Source organism: Oncorhynchus keta, unplaced genomic scaffold (assembly GCF_023373465.1).
Source record: "Oncorhynchus keta strain PuntledgeMale-10-30-2019 unplaced genomic scaffold, Oket_V2 Un_contig_28008_pilon_pilon, whole genome shotgun sequence".
NCBI lineage: Eukaryota > Metazoa > Chordata > Actinopteri > Salmoniformes > Salmonidae > Oncorhynchus > Oncorhynchus keta.
Genome location: NW_026285804.1, coordinates 24,308 through 33,196, shown reverse-complemented (window position 1 = coordinate 33,196; position 8,889 = coordinate 24,308). Strand labels below are relative to the sequence as shown.

The window sequence follows — 8,889 nt, the reverse complement described above, 5'->3', positions numbered from 1 at the left end:
GATATAATATGAAGAACTGAATACAACCATAAGAACCATTCATACTGTCAGATCTAATATGAAGAACTGAATACTAAAGAGAAGAAGAGGTTGACCAGTACATATTCATGCAACCTTTTTTTTCATTGGCAGATCAATAAAGTTTGCTTCAATGCAGTTATCCAACACAATCATGATCAGTAAATAAAATAACTAATCTAGTTTTAAAGACTATTAATAAACACATGTATTCATTTCATAAACTGTGTCTCATTAAATACAGTTGTAAAATCATCCCCCCCAAACTAATGGTGAAAAGTGATCATCACACCATCTCTATCTGATACATGTTAGGGGCGGTAGGTAGCATAGTGGTTAGAGCGTCGGGCCAGTAACCAAAACGTTGCTATATCGAATCCCCGAGCTGAATTTGTTCTTAACAGACGTGCCTTGTTAAATAAAGGTTCAACACATTTTTTAAATTAGTGTCTACTAGCTCATTCTCACAAATGAAGGACAACCTGGTCTCTGAGCAAAACATATTATGTATTACAAAAACATCCGTGCCACTCCATTTAGTATGTTAGGTTACATTACAATACCAATGTAACCTGAACTGAAATATAAACTAAACATGTAAGTGTTGGTTCATGAGCTGACATAAAACATTCCAGCAATGTTCCATGTGCAGAAAAAGCTAATTTCTCTCAAATGTTGTGCACAACTTTGTTACTATCCCTGTTCGTGAGCATTTCAGCCTTTGTCAAGATAATCCATCCACCTGACAGGTGTGGCATATCAATATGCTGATAAAACAGCATTATCATTACACAACTGCACCTTGTGCTGGGGGACAATAAAAGGCCACACAACACAATGTCACATATATCTAAAGTTCAGGGAATGTGCAATTGTCATGATGACTGCAGGAGAGATTTCAATATTTATATCTCTACCATAAGTCACCTCTAACGTCCTTTTAGAGAATTTGTCAGTACATCCAACCGGCCTCACAACTGCAGATCACATGTAACCACGGCAACCCAGGACCTCTTCACCTGCAGGATTGTCTGGGAGGGGTCTGAGTAGTATTTCTGTCTGTAATAAAGACCTTTTGTGGGGAAAAACTCATGCTGATTGGCTGGGCCTGGCTCCCAAGTGGGCCGATGCCCTCCCAAGTCCCACTCATGGCTGAGCCCCTGCCTAGTCATGTGATATCCATAGATTAGGGCCTCGTTTATTTAAAATTAATTATTTTCTTATACGAAATATAAATATTTGAAATTGTTGCATTTAGATTGTTGTTCAGTATAATACGACTTGTAGGAAGCATCGTATGTTAAAAACCTGTTAGGGAGGCTGCGAATTATCGCAGCTTTTTGGTAAAAATCGCACCAAATTTCAACGTCCTGCTACTCATGCAAGGAATAAAGTATATGCATATGATTAGTATGTGTGGATAGAAAACACTCTGAAGTCTCTAAAACTGGTTAAATCATGTCTGTGGCTATAACAGAACGTGTTTAGGAGGCAAAATCCCAAGGAAAACTGTTCACAAAAAACACAAAAAAAATATCCCTCCGCCAGTCTCTGTATTGTCTATGGCAAGGGAAAATAGATAGGGCCCAGTTTACAATGCCTACAGCTTCCACACGATGTCGCCAGTACTGGCAATTCAGTTGTAGTTTATCCTTGGTGGGATGAGGAATAGGCACTTCCTGTCTTGGGGTACACCGAAGGACGTTATGAAAGGGGGAATATGGACGATGATTTCAAGACTTGCTGCTATCGAATACAGATCGCCCCGTGATCAATTTCATCGATTATTAACGTTTACTAATACCTAAAGTTGGTTTACAAAAGTAGTTTGAAGTGTTTTGTCAAAGTTTATAGGCAACTTTTTTAATTAAAAAAATGACGTTGCGTTTTGGAAAGGTGCTTTTTCCTGGATCAGACGGGCTTCATAAATGGACATTTTGGGTATACATGGACGGAATTAATCGAAAAAAATACCCAATTGTGATGTTTATGGGACATATAGGAGTGCCAACAAAGAAGCTCGTCGAAGGTAATGAATGTTTTATATTTTATTTCTGCGTTTTGTGTAGCGCCGGCTACGCTAATTATTCTGTTTACGTCCCCTTTGGGTATTTCGGGGGTTGCATGCTATCAGATAATAGCTTCTCATGCTTTCGCTGAAAAGCATTTTACTAATCTGACATGTTGTCTAGATTCACAATGAGTGTAGCTTTAATTGAGTACCCTGCATGTGTGTTTTAATGAAAGTTTGAGTTGTATCGAGTACTATTAGTTTGCGCTCTGAAATTTCCGCTGATTTTGATCCCTGTACAGGGACAGCAGCCGTAAAAGGATTACAATTCTTGTGTTATTTTACGCATTGCTATTCATACAATATGTTACGAACTTGTAATATGTATGATATGTTACGAATTACAATTTGTTGTTGATAATGTTAGCTAGGTTAGGGGTGAGGGCTTAAATGGTTTTAGGGGAAAGGTTAGCTAACATACTAACAAGTAGTTGCATGCTAAGCTAACATGCTAAGTAATAGCTAAAAAGTAGTAAGTAGTTGCAAAGTTGCTAATTAGCTAAAATGCTACAATTAACCTTGATGAGATTCTAAACACAGCAGCCTTTGGCTAGAAGTTTGAGTTACACGCCCACCCTTCCAGAGCAGGAGTAAGGCTTCTCTCCTGTGTGTATATGTTGGTGTGTTTTAAGGTATCTAGTCGAGAGAAACTCACCCCACAGTCAGAACAGGAGTAAGACTTTTCTCCTGCACATGTTCTCTGGTGAACTTTTATCTTAGTAGATGTTTTGAAGCATTTTCCACAGTCAGAGCAGGAGTATGGCTTCTCCCCTGTATGTATACGTTCATGTGATTTTAAGTTGGAAAGTTGCGAAAAACTAGTTCCACAGTCAGAGCAGACGTAAGGCTTCTCTCCTGTGTGTGTTCTCTGGTGAACTTTAAGCTTATTTGATGTTTTAAAACATTTTCCACAGTCAGAGCAGGAATAAGGCTTCTCTCCTGTGTGTGTTCTCTGATGAACTTTTAGATCAGTTGATGTTGTGAAGCATTTTCGACAGTCAGAGCAGACGTAAGGCTCCTCGCCTGTGTGTGTTCTCTGATGAACTTTTAACTGAGTTGATGTTTTAAAACATTTTCCACAATCAGAGCAGGAATAAGGCTTCTCTCCTGTGTGTGTTCTCTGATGAACTTTTAGATCAGTTAACGTTGTGAAGCATTTTCCACAGTCAGAGCAAGAGTAAGGCTTCTCTCCTGTGTGTATACGTTGGTGTGTTTTTAAGGTGTCCAGACGAGAGAAACTTGCCCTACAGTCAGAGCAGGAATAAGGCTTCTCTCCTGTATGTATACGTTCATGTGATTTTAAGTTAGAAAGATGAGAGAAACTAGTTCCACAGTCATGGCAAAAGAAAGGCTTCTCTCCTGTGTGTGTTCTCTGGTGAACTTTTAGCTCATTTGATGTTTTAAAACATTTTCCACAGTCAGAGCAGGAGTATGGCTTCTCTCCTGTATGTTACGTTCATGATATTTTAAGTGGGAAAGATGAGAGAAACTAGTTCCACAGTCAGGGCAGAAGAAAGGCTTCCCACCTGTGTGTGTTCTCTGATGAACTTTAAACTTATTTGATGTTTTAAAACATTTTCCACAGTCAGAGCAGACGTCTTCTCTCCTGTGTGCGTCTTCTGATGAACTTTTAGCTGAGTTGATGTTTTAAAACGTTTTCCACAGTCAGAGCAGGAATAAGGCTTCTCTCCTGTGTGTGTCTTCTGATGAACTTTTAGCTGAGTTGATGTTTTGAAGCATTTTCCACAGTCAGAGCAGGAGTAAGGCTTCTCTCCTGTGTGTATTTTTAGGTGTATTTTTAGCTTTGATTGAAATGGGAAAATGTCTTCACAATGTGGGCAGTGATGAGACCTCTTAGCTCTCTGATCTTCCTGCTGATGCTCTCTGGATGTAGAGAATGTCTCAACATGGTCTCCTGTGTGAACATCAGAACCAGTCAGTTGGTGTGATATACATGTCAATCAAATGTATTTTGTGAAGCACTTTTACATTCTTAGGGATGAGACGGGCTGAAATCCTGTTAACGGGATCGATTTGACAACAGCCAGTGAAAGTGCAGGGCGCCAAATTCAAACAGAAATCTCATAATTAAAATTCCTCAAACATACAAGTATTATACACCATTTTAAAGATAAACTTTTTGTTAATCCCACCACAGTGTCTGTTTTCAAAAAGGCTTTACGACGAGAGCATACCATGAGATCATGTTAGGTCAGCAGCTAACATGAAAAACATTTTTCCAGCCAAAGAGAGGAGTCACAAAAAGCAGAAATAGAGATCAACTTAATCACTAACCTTTGATGATCTTCATCAGATGACACTCATAGGACTTCATGTTACACGTACATGTTTTGTTCGATAAAGTTCATATTTATATCCAAAAATTTCAGAAGATACAGGGCAAAAAAGTATTTAGTCAACCACCAAATTCTGTGTGCAAATTCTCCCACTTAAAAAGATGAGAGAGGCCTGTAATTTTCATCATAGGTACACTTCAACTGGCTAGGCCACTCCAGGACCTTGAAATGCTTCTTATGAAGCCACTCCTTCGTTGCCCGGGCGGTGTGTTTGGGATCATTGCCATGCTGAAAGACCCAGCAACGTTTAATCTTCAATGCCCTTGCTGATGGAAGGAGGTTTTCACTCAAAATCTCACGATACATGGCCCCATTCATTCTTTCCTTTACACGGGTCAGTCATCCTGGTCCCTTTGCAGAAAAACAGCCCCAAAGCACGATGTCTTCACCCCCATGCTTCACAGTAGGCATGGTGTTCTTTGGATGCAACTCAGCATTCTTTGTCCTCCAAACACGACGAGTTGAGTTTTTACCTTAAAGTTATATTTTGGTTTCATCTGACCATATGACATTCTCCCAATCTTCTTCTGGATCATCCAAATGTTCTCTAGCAAACTTCAGACGGGCCTGGACTTGTACTGGCTTAAGCAGAGGGACACTTCTGGCACTGCAGGATTTGAGTCCCTGGCGGCGTAGCGTGTTACTGATGGTAGGCTTTGTTACTTTGGTCCCAGCTCTCTGAAGGTCATTCACTAGGTCCCCCTGTGTGGTTCTGGGATTTTTGCTCACCGTTCTTGTGATCATTTTGACCCCACGGGGTGAGATCTTGCGTGGAGCCCCAGATAAAGGGAGATTATCAGTGGTCTTGTATGTCTTACATTTCCTCATAATTGCTCCCACAGTTGATTTCTTCAAACCAAGCTGCTTACCTATTGCAGATTCAGTCTTCCCAGCCTGGTGCAGGTCTACAATTTTGTTTCTGGTGTCCTTTGACAGCTCTTTGGTCTTGGCCATAGTGGAGTTTGTAGTGTGACTGTTTGAGGTTGTGGACAGGTGTCTTTTATACGGATAACAAGTTCAAACAGGTGCCATTAATACAAGTAACGAGTCGAGGACAGTGGAGCCTCTTACAGAGAAAGTTACAGGTCTGTGAGAGCCAGAAATCTTGCTTGTTTGTAGGTGACCAAATACTGATTTTCTACCATAATTTGCAAATAAATTCATTAAAAATCCTACAATGTGATTTTCTGTTTTTTTCCCCCCTCATTTTGTCTGTCATAGTTGAAGTGTACCTATGATGAAAATTACAGGCATCTCTCATCTTTTTAAGTGGGAGAACTTACACAATTGGTGGCTGACTAAATACCTTTTTGCCCCACTGTATGTAGATATTCCATTTTTTTTACAATAGTAATTTACAATATTAACAACATCTACACTGTATAAATGGTCAATTCGATTTTAGTGGACAATTTTTTCAAAAACGTTTCTTTCAAAAACAAGGACATTTCTAAGTGACCCTAAACTTTTCAACGGTAGTGTATGTATTCATTTCAGTAGACTGTATGGGAATGGGAATAAAACTATTATAAAACTGGGTAGGAGTCAAAAACTACAAAGAGTCAAAAGTGGTGAAAATGATGAGCTATACCATCTTCCACTCAACATCACAAGGGTTAGAAACTACACAGACTCATTTCATAGAACTTTAAAACACTGGCAGTTTGTCTACTCCACTTCCTTAGTCGACTCTCTAATCACTCCAGATAGCCCAGTGAATAAAACAAATGCTGGCAAATCTGTTGTCATCCATAAAAGTCTTAGTTGCATGAAATAAGATCTACAATGCATTCATAAAGTATTCAGACCCCTTGCTTTTTTCCCCATCTTCTTAAATTACAGCCTTATGCTAAAATTGATTAATTTGTTTTTTTTCCTTCTTCTCATCAATCTACAAAAAAATACCCCAATAATGACATCACAATACCCCATAATGGCATCACAATACCCCATAATGGCATCACAATACCCCATAATGGCATCACAATACCCCATAATGGCATCACAATATCCCATAATGTCATCACAATACCCCATAATGGCATCACAATACCCCATAATGGCATCACAATACCCCATAATGGCATCACAATACCCCATAATGGCATCACAATACCCCATAATGGCATCACAATACCCCATAATGGCATCACAATACCCCATAATGGCATCACAATAAGTTGTAGAAACATCTCAAGGATCATCTCATAGCAAAGGGTCTGAAAACTTACATAAATAAGCAATTCTTATCATTGTTTTGTTTTTACATTTGCAAGAATTTCTAAAAACCTGTTTTGGCTTTGTCATTATGGGGTATTGTGATGTCATTATGGGGTATTGTGATGTCATTATGTGATGTCATTATGGGGTATTGTGTGTTCCTGTTTCCATTGATCATCCTTGAGATGTTTCTACAACTTGACATATTAAATATATATGTATCAGATATAAATCATCAGGATGTGGTAGTCTACTGGTTATGTTCAACACTTCTCCAATCGTTGTTGAGATCTGATATTCTGTGCAGCAAACAAATTATAATTCAATATTGACAGTGATGATGCCATGGCCTATGTTGAAATGAGGTATGCCTAACTTGGTGATTGAGGGTATTAAACATGTTCAACGTTCTTGAGACAATGTGTGGGCAAAGGCAGGCGTTACAAGTTTAAATAGTTTTTGCTTCACTGTGAAGTCTTGAGTTGTTCAGGGATGTGTGATGTCAGAATTACAGAATTCAACCGAGCAATAGACTGGTCATAACTTATGGAGGTCTAATATATGAATCTAACTTATAGATAGAACCAGCTCTTACCATGACTAACAGTTGTCCTAATCTTCTCCTCCTCTTCTTCATCTTTAAGGTTGACATTCAGCTCCAGTGTTTGACTGCAGTCTTCCAGCTTCACTGATGCCATCTCTGGATCCTGCAGTGCAAACTGGGCTCCACTGTCACAATCAGGACCCAGTGACTGTAGGTTCCTACTCAGTGTGGAAGGAGAGAGACAGGCTGCGTTTGTCCTCACTGTTGATGTTACTGGCCTCAGATTAAGGTCTGTAGTAATAAAGACAAACAGAAACAAAAGTTATTTTCTTGACAGTTCTGGCACTTTATTCTGTAAAAATATTTTCTCTTTTTTCATGTTTAATTATCTCATTTCAGTAGATCAGGTAGATAATCCCTGACAAAACATTCATTCCCTCTGGATAAGAGCGTCTGCTAAATGACTTAAATGTAAATGTAAGTACACATTTTAAATTGCACAACATAAGTGCACTTAATCTATAGTAGATTTCCTAAATTCACATAAATGCATAAATGACTCAACAACCATTTAGTACAAGATCACAGTATGTTTCAGGCAGCACTATGTACTATTTTATGAATAACCTTGTCTTCACTGTATTAAGCTCCATCAGTCTGCACTGTCGTTCCACCAGTCTGTCTTACAGCCTCTGCATATGATACATCATGACAGATTCTATATATCTGAGCATCTCTCTGCACCTGGCATCCACCAAATGCTGCTCTGTGTGTCCTTCGCACAATTGCAACACTTCACCGTCACATTGCTCCAACATTCACTGTAATCATGTTCCCCACCACACTTGGCACATCTTTTCACTCAACAGCTACATGTCCCATTCTTTGGCATTTAAAAACACTGTGATGATTCACTGTTGCTGCTCCAGTTTCAACTGTTCTGCTATGGAACCCTGACCTGTTCACCGGACGTGCTACCTGTCCCAGACCTGCTGTTTTCAACTCTCTAGAGAGAGCAGGAGCGGTAGAGATACTCACAATGATCGGTTATGAAATAACAATCTATATAATCAATAATATTAACAATCTACCACTTTCAATGTTTTATTTCACCTTTATTTAACCAGGTAGGCTAGTTCAGAACACGTTCTCATTTACACGGCTGCATCCCAGTTTAACTTCACCTCTTTTTATGGCCTTGGTTAATCAGGGTGTAAATGAGGCCCTGTGGTCTCCTCAAACACCATCCCAACTTTCCACTCTTACACATTATTACTCTAGTTCCCTACCTTGGGCCTCTAGTTACTATACTACATGCGCCTCTGCTTCCAGTATCATTATCTCTGTTCTTCCTATGTCTTCCCACTACAGAACATTCACATACTAGGCCCTCATCCTCCCGCTTCATATCATCAGAACTGTCCCCCGCATTGATCGCATTCCAGCACAGCTGTTGCTTCTCAAACTCATTCTATTGAGGGCCAATTCTCATCAGGTTTTCCTTTCAATTAAAACCTAGACAATCAGATGAGGGGAGTTCCTTTCTAAATAGTGACCTTAATTCATTAATCAAGTACAGGTGTGGAGCGAAAACACGCAGACACTTGGTCCTCCATGGAATGAGTTTGACACGTGCTCCGATTCATCCTCATTAATCGACGCCATTCCATGCAGTTGGC

The 8,889-nt window shown here is 39.5% G+C and overlaps 1 long non-coding RNA gene across 1 annotated transcript; it reads right to left on the bottom strand.

The window, feature by feature from the left end:
* Window positions 1-3,727: 3,727 nt before the first annotated feature.
* Window positions 3,728-8,629, bottom strand: LOC127923031 (uncharacterized). The gene is made up of 3 exons (XR_008113075.1): window positions 8,500-8,629; window positions 7,262-7,501; window positions 3,728-4,004 (listed from the first exon to the last, which is right to left on the bottom strand). It is a non-coding gene; the product is annotated as an uncharacterized LOC127923031 (long non-coding RNA).
* Between the last annotated feature and the right edge of the window lie 260 nt (window positions 8,630-8,889).